Source organism: Nannospalax galili, unplaced genomic scaffold (assembly GCF_000622305.1).
Source record: "Nannospalax galili isolate Female #2095 unplaced genomic scaffold, S.galili_v1.0 scaffold336, whole genome shotgun sequence".
Lineage (NCBI taxonomy): Eukaryota > Metazoa > Chordata > Mammalia > Rodentia > Spalacidae > Nannospalax > Nannospalax galili.
This window is the reverse complement of record NW_008343385.1, coordinates 1301129-1308874: the sequence shown is the minus strand read 5'-3', so window position 1 is coordinate 1308874 and position 7746 is coordinate 1301129. Positions and strand designations below refer to the sequence as shown.

Here is a 7746-nt window from a genome sequence, read left to right as displayed (position 1 = left end):
CACAAATCTACCATATGATCTGGTTATACCACTCCTTGGCATACACTCAAAGGACTAATCTTACTACAGAGATTCTTGCTCAATCATGTTTGTTGCTGCTCTTTTCACAATAGATAAGAAATTATAACCTAAATGTGCCTCAGCTGATGAACAGATAATGAAAATGTGGTACATTTATACAATGGAATTCTACTCAGAAAAGAAAAAATATGAAATTTGCAGGTAAAGGGATGGAACTAGAGACTGTTATACTAAGTAAAGTGACACAGACTCAGAAATTCCCACAGGTCAATTATTATTAAATTAAAAAAAATTTATTTATTTTTTTAATAGGAGAGCGCACGAATGCAGTCCCCCACTACCACAAACTATGCAGTCGAGTTTCCGCATTTGGGGAAATCACAGGGGTCAGCACATCCTAAGTGCAATGGATGAGCCTCGCCCTGGGAAAACCACCTTCCTGATCATGGTGTCTCCCCTGCCAGGTAAGTATTTATTATTTATTATTTTTGTTTTATGTGTATGAGTGTATTGCCGGCATGTATGTAAGTGCACCTTCTGTCCTCCCACAGAGGTCAGAAGAAGGCATCAAATCCCCTGGAACTGGAGTTATGGATAGTTGTTAGCTTCCATGTGGGTGCTGGGATTTGAACCCAGGTCTTCTGCAAGAACAGTCAGTGCTCGTAACCACTGAACCATCTCTCCAGCCCCCAATTTTTATTAACTTTTAAGGGAGGGGCCAATAGTATCTTACAATCTTTCCCTGGCAGTTTGGAACATCTTGCCTCCACCTAGGGCTAGAATCAGAACTCAAGTCTATTTTGATTTTTAAAAAATCATGTAACAGAGTACATTAGAAAGAATTTTAGGACTTGGGAGATAACTCATGGGTAAAGTATTTGCTATACCTGAATTTGGAGCCCCTGAACTCCTGTAAATACCAACTGGACATGGAAGCCTGCCTGTAATCCCAGTCAGGAAACAGAGATGGGTTCCCTGGATCAAGCTGGTGAGATCTGGGTTCAGTGAGAGACTGTGCTTCAATAGATAAGGTGAAGAAGGATCAAGGAAGACATTTAACATCAACCTCTCACCTCTATAGACATGTCCATGCACACATATACACACCACACACAAACACATGAAAAAAAATCCCAGAATTTTTCTTAATGTCTAAAATAGTCATGGTTTCCCAGGAAGTAGGTTTCCTTAATAAACCTCAACAAAGCTCAGCTACCTCCTCCTTCTCAAACAGTATTTTTTAAATATTGAGGAAGGACGATTGTAATGGTTCTTTCCTCTTTTTATGTGGTAGTTCACTTTCAAAGGAGGGGCAACTGTAATATGTTTTCCATCTTTAAAATGACTGTGTTACCAGGGAAATAGAAGGTATAGGGTCCAAACTCACTGTGGAGTAGGACTATCCGTCCTCAGTGACCTCCAAGCCCATCTGTGTGTTACTAGCTACCTAACATTCTGTGCTTCTTGTCTCTTGTTGGAGTCACGGATCTGATGCTTTCTTTCAAATTTGTAGGACAGGAGAAAGGTGCTGTTCCCCTCTACTCCGCCTTCTTTGAGTTCTTTCATTCCAGCCTGAAAGATTCCCTTAGGCGTTTCTAGTTTGTTTGTTTGCCTGTGTATAGTGCTAAGGATCAAACTCAGGTCTTCATGCATATTAGGCAAGTGCTCTACTACTGAACAATATACTTCTCAGCCTGCTGTTTTCTTAAGATAGGGTAAAAGGAACAGAAAGCCATAAGGGCCAGTTTATGTTTAGACAACATGGCGCTGATATGGATATGGATCAGCTAAAACATGGCTCGCACTGGACATCCAGGGGACCATGAGTCAGCTTAATGGTGGTGACACCAGATGTCCAAGGAACCCAAAATCAAACAGTGATGTCATTTGTTATGTAACTATTCCTGGCAAAATTCCACTTTTGTGTGATTTTTGTATAAAAGTGGTATTGAGGTCAGAAGCAAATGTCTTAGGCTTCCACCTTTGCCAGCCAGCTTCTGTGCGGCCTGTGTGTGCCAGCATGTGCCTGGGTGACTGCCCAAGTTGCCTGCTTAGAGAAGCTAAGTCTGTTCTTGGGTCCTTTTCTTCACCAGGTAAAGAATGACAAGAAGAGAGGCTTGCAGTCACAGCACACAGCCAAGGTTTATTAAAGCACAAGCAACATCCACACAGCAAAGAGACAGACTCCCAGAGCTAGAGCACCATCTACCATAACCCCCGGCCTTAGACTTTTATATTCTATAGGGTAGGAGGTATGACAGGGCTGGACCCCCTTTCCTCTTTTGGATTGGACATGGTAGGATGCATGTTGTTGGTTTGTTCATTCATATGAAAGCAGGAGCTGAATGGGTAGAACAAGGGCAGGAAATTTGAAATTCCTCCCAGAGGAGGGTCCTCCCACAGGAGGTGGGGGTGAGGGCACAAAAGAGCCAACTTTGGGCAAGAATCAAGACCATTTTTGGAACACGGTTGAATCTATTCTGGGGTCTCCTGGCCTTCCATGACCCTCCTCCTTTCACGGCTACAAAGCTTGGACCTCACACAGAGTCTTGCTATGTAGTCCAGTTAGCCTTGACTCATGATCCTCCTGCCTCAGCCTCCCAAGTGCTGAGATTATAGGCTATGCCACTGCAGCCAACTCCTTTTTGGCATTTACTGTGGAACAGACCTACTCTCAAAATCCTTTTTCTCTTGTTTTTTTGACAATTTCTTACTTTCTTCATATTTGCCAGATACAGAATTCTTGGTTTATAGCAGAAACTGAAGTTCTCATTTAAAAAAAAAAGTTGCAGGTTTATTAAATATTCTACAGGTCTGATTGATTGACTCAAACGTCAGCAGTTGTGGGGAACTGGAATGTTACAGAATGGAAGTCAAATTATATTGGACTATCTTTAGTTCTCTCAATAGCCATTTCTTGCGTGGCCCTGTGTTTGACCTAACAGTTTTCTATCATGTGATATCCTAGTTTTCATCAACTCAAAAGCTAACAATATCATCAGATAACATCTAAGGCCTATAATAGAGATTTCCCTGCTTTGCTGTAATCTTAATCTTTCCATCAATGTATTTTTTTAAATGCCTTGATTTATAGCTTTCTTGTTCTGTTACTATAAAAACTTCATGAAATTGCTATCACATTGGAATGTGCTATTCAGGGCCACCTCACTCTGTTTCCCGAGCATGGTTACGCCTATCGGCTTCAAAATAAATCATCTCTTACTATCTTTGAGGTAAGAGCTGTATTTTTGTGTTAACTTTTGGCCTCTGACTGTGGAGTCCCAAGGCTTATTCACTTTTACTGGAGGAGTTACTTGGATTGGCACCAGGTACCAGCACCAACCCCTAGTGCCCAACTGACAAGTGTATTCACAGGCGGATGGTACGTTCTTTCTGGGATCCAGATGTCCATTGGTTTGGTTGATGACTCACTGGTTTATTGTGAGCTGCTTATTAGGATTCTAGTTGTTTGAATACCCTTTTTGCTTTGCTTTTGAAGTATTTTGGGTTGTTTTAAGGTATACATTTTGTTTGTTTGTTTTTAACACATTTTGGTTTCTGACCAATTTGTTTTTGTTTTTGGTTGCTTTCAGACCAGTTTGTTAACTTGTTTAACATTTGGTCTTTTTCTCCTACCACTCTTTCAATATCTAACTCAATGAAGTTGATGTTTGGCAAAAAACTGCCATTTGGTTCTCCAGCTGGTTTTATGCTTGATGATTGTGTTAATTTAAATTTAACTTGCAAGTACTTGAGAAAAATGGGAAAATCTAACTGAAGATAATCGTTTTATGCGTCCCTCAATGGGAAACACTTGATTTTTTTAAACTTATTTTTTTTAATTTTATGTATATGAGTGTTTTTTCTTTTTTTAATATTTTATTTATTACTTTAATTTTAGGTGTATGAGTGTATTGCCTGAGTGTGTGAGTGCACCCGTGTCATGCAAAGCCGTGGAGGTCAGAAGAGGGCATCGGATTCCCCTGGAACTGGAGTTAAGGACAGTTCATAGCCATCATGTGGGTGCTGGGCATCGAACCCGGGTCCTCTGCAAGAGTAGTCAGTGCTCTTAACCACTGAGCCATCTCTCCAGCCCCTGTCTTCCTACTTGTAAGTATATCACATATGTGCAGTACCCACGGGGCCAGAAGAAGGTGTTGGATCCTTGGAACTGGAGTTACAAATGGTAGTTAGCTGCTCTGTGGGTGCTGGGAACTGAACCCCCATCCTTTGCAAGAGCAGCCAGTGCTCTTAACCACTGAGCCATCTTAAATTGCTTTGTTCACTAAATTGCAAGACCCAGGCAATAGAATTAAAGGTCATGGATGTGCAGTCTGTTTAATTGAAAACTTAAAGCATATAGAGAGAAAATGTTAAAATTGGTAACTTAACGAAGATTGATTAACAAGAGTTCTTAAAGCTACATCCAAGTTTGAAAGAGATGTTAAAAATGAATGGAAGTGCCAGGTGACCAGGTGTGGTTGTACACTCTCTTCAATCCAAGCACTCAGAAGGCAAAGGCAGGCAGATCTCTGAGTTCAAGACCAACTTGGACTACATAGCGAGTTCCAGGTTGGCCAGAGCTACATAGTAAGCCTTGTCTCAAGGAAAAAAAAAAAAAAAAAAGAAAAGAAAAAGGAAATAAGAAAAATTTGGAGATTATATCAATTCTAAATTATCTACTTGCATCTATCCTCCTCTGACCTCCCTCTTCCTTCTTTATCTCAAAGCAGAACAAAATTTTCTATCAAAGGAAAAGATTGTTATAGCCTGTTTTAGGATAAACTCTATAAGGAAAAGAGATCCTGTACTATATTAAAAATTCCCATCTGTAAAGATGACTCTGCTGGTTAACTCTTAAATAGGAAAAGATAACAATCTAATTCTTCTTTTATATGTTATGTATTTTTATTTTGTGTGTACGAATGTATTGCCTGCATGTGTGTAAGAGTATCTGTGTCATGCAGTGCCTGCAGAGGTCAGAAGGTGTCGGATCCCCTGGAACTGATTGTTATCCACCATGTAGGTGCTAAGAATCAAACCCAGGTCCTCTGCAAGAGCAGTTAGTGCTCTTAACTGCTGAACCATCTCTCCAACCCCAACAATCTAATTCTTTATACCACGCTTTACTTTTGGTATTTTATCCTTTACTGGGTCTTTCTAATATCTTTAGTTTACAGAGACAGAAGCTTTCTACTTTGTTTTTCCTAAGAAGTGTACTCTGGCTGTGTTACATGTACTCATGGTAATTGTTTTAATGTAATTGCTTTTATGTGGGACAAAACTGCATATGAATAACAAAATCTGTGACAACTTCATACTACATTTTAACATTATATGCTAAAATTATTATTCCTGGCAAGTCTAATTTAAGGGGTGTGTATAAACATAAACATTTTTAGGTAAATTTTTTACTGCTGTTACTTCATAAAAAAAACAAGTTTTTAAAAGTCCTTATCTTAACAAAACCCAGATAAGATGCAGCTCTGAAAACTTGGGACCAGGGTCAGGGATGCTCAATTAAAACCCTGCTTAGCCTGCTGAAAGCCTCACAAAGGTATTTTAACATTTACAGAGGATCCCAAGTGTCTCATTACATCATAAATATAATTTATCTTTTACAATATATTTAGGTCAGTAATTTATCTTTGTGCTTTCAGCATCAATGAAGGATAAAATAAGTTAGATAATATGTACAAATAATGAACTCCCTTACTGCAAAGGTAAACAAGTGACTCAAATAGAAGTGCCAGACTTTAATCCTGCTGTTAGTTATAGTGTGGACCTAAATTTTTTTAAAAAATCCTTTTTAACAAAGACAGTTTCTAAGTGCTTACTATAACAAAGCTTACATTTTTGATGAATAGTTAAATTTGCTGAGAAAACACAGGACTGTTAACATGTTTCACCTGTACTTAAAACTGTTGAGTATTAATATATGTTAGGCATGTTTTCTGTACTTTAGATACAGCTTCCTGGGTTTTGATTTGGAATGTAATTATTTTATTTAGAAAGAAATGTTGTCTAGGGCTGGAGAGATGGCTCAGAAGTTAAAAGCACTAGCTGCTTTTGCAGAGGACCCAGGTTCAATTCCTAGCACCCTCATGGTGGCTAACAACCATCCTTAACTCCTGTTCCAGGAGACTCCTATACTCTCTTCTGACCTCTGTGGGCACTGCATGGCATGAGTGCACTTACACACATGCAGGCAATACACACAAAGTAAAATAAAATAAATATTTTCTGAAATTTTTAAAGAAAAATAAGATAAAAGGAACTACCAAGTTAAAAAAAAAAAGAAATAGTAGATATAAAATGTATTTTTGGTTAAAAAAAGGCTAAAGAAAAAAGGAGATGCTTTCAGAGGAGAAAGAATTTTGTGTGATAAAACAAGATTTTGTCCTAAGGTGGGCCAGCAAGATGGCTCAGCAGGTAAAGATGGTTGCCACCAAATCTGATGACCACGAATTTGATCCCCAGAATCTTCATGGTGGAAAAAGAACCAATTACAAGTTGTCTTCTGACTTTCACGTATGTGCCATGGCATGCATGTGCCCACACACAGACACAGACACACACATACACACACTAAATAAAGATAATAAAAAGATTTAAAGATTTTTGCCCTAAAGTATTGTTCCAAAAGGAAACTAGAAGGGGAAAAGATATGAAAAGTTAAAACTTAAAGAAGACAGAGATATGACCAAGTTGACTATAATTAAAGGTCATTAAAAATTCCCAACATTGAAATTCAGTACCCTGAGATAGAACCTGTGATATTTATCATAAAACTGACTTAGAAAACAAAAATTTTGTTTTAACCTTTCACTGAATGAGCCATTTAAAACTGATTAGATTGTACTCAAATGCTAATTTTGTATGGTTTTTCTCATTAAGGGGAAGTCCCCATTTATTTTCTGGACATTAAGAAAAACTCTATTAAAAATAATCACTACAGCCAGATATGTTGGCTCATGTCTTTAATCCCAGTACTCGAGAGGTAGAGGCAGGTGGATCTTCTGTGAGTTCAAGGCCAGTCGGAGCTACATAGGGAGTTCCAGGCCAGCTGGGGCTACAGAGAGAGACTGTCTCAAAAGGAACAAATAATAATAATAATTTTAATATTATTAATATTAATATTATTATTATTATTATTGGCTCAGCAAGTAAAGGCACTTGTTGTAAAGCCCAATGAACTGAGCTCAACTTCTGGTAGAAGGGACTCCTATGGTAGAAGGAAAGAAAATTGTCCTCTGACCTTCACATGCATGCTATGACATGTGTACACACACATACACACACACACACTCAAAATATAAATAAATAAATAAATAAATGCAGTAAAATGTTGTTTAAAAAATAATTAAATTGTTCTTGGTTGCCTTGTAGAACTTGAAGGCAAGACCTTCTTGCTGAATATACCACACACTTTAGACACAGGACTTACAATCAAGTTGGAACTGACCTGGAAGCCTCCTCCCTGAGGAAGAACCCTCATAGTGTCAGAAAGTGCTGTGCAAGCTGCCAAGGAAGAAAAGCAGTCAGTAGTCCTACCCAGCTGCAAAGCCTGTGAACCACAACAATTACTGGCCCAGCAAAATTCTCTAATAGAACAATAGTCGCACTTTTATCTTGGAGGTAATGAACAACTATGTAATTGCACTTAAGGCCCACTCAATAGAAGGGACTTCATATTTGGTACTATAACCCTAGCCAAATGCTTAT

At 38.5% G+C, this 7746-nt stretch overlaps 1 non-coding gene across 1 annotated transcript; it reads right to left on the bottom strand.

Annotated features, from left to right (window-relative positions):
- Positions 1-330: 330 nt before the first annotated feature.
- Positions 331-493, bottom strand: LOC115071437. The gene has a single exon (XR_003850525.1). It is a non-coding gene; the product is annotated as a U1 spliceosomal RNA (small nuclear RNA).
- Positions 494-7746: the final 7253 nt, after the last annotated feature.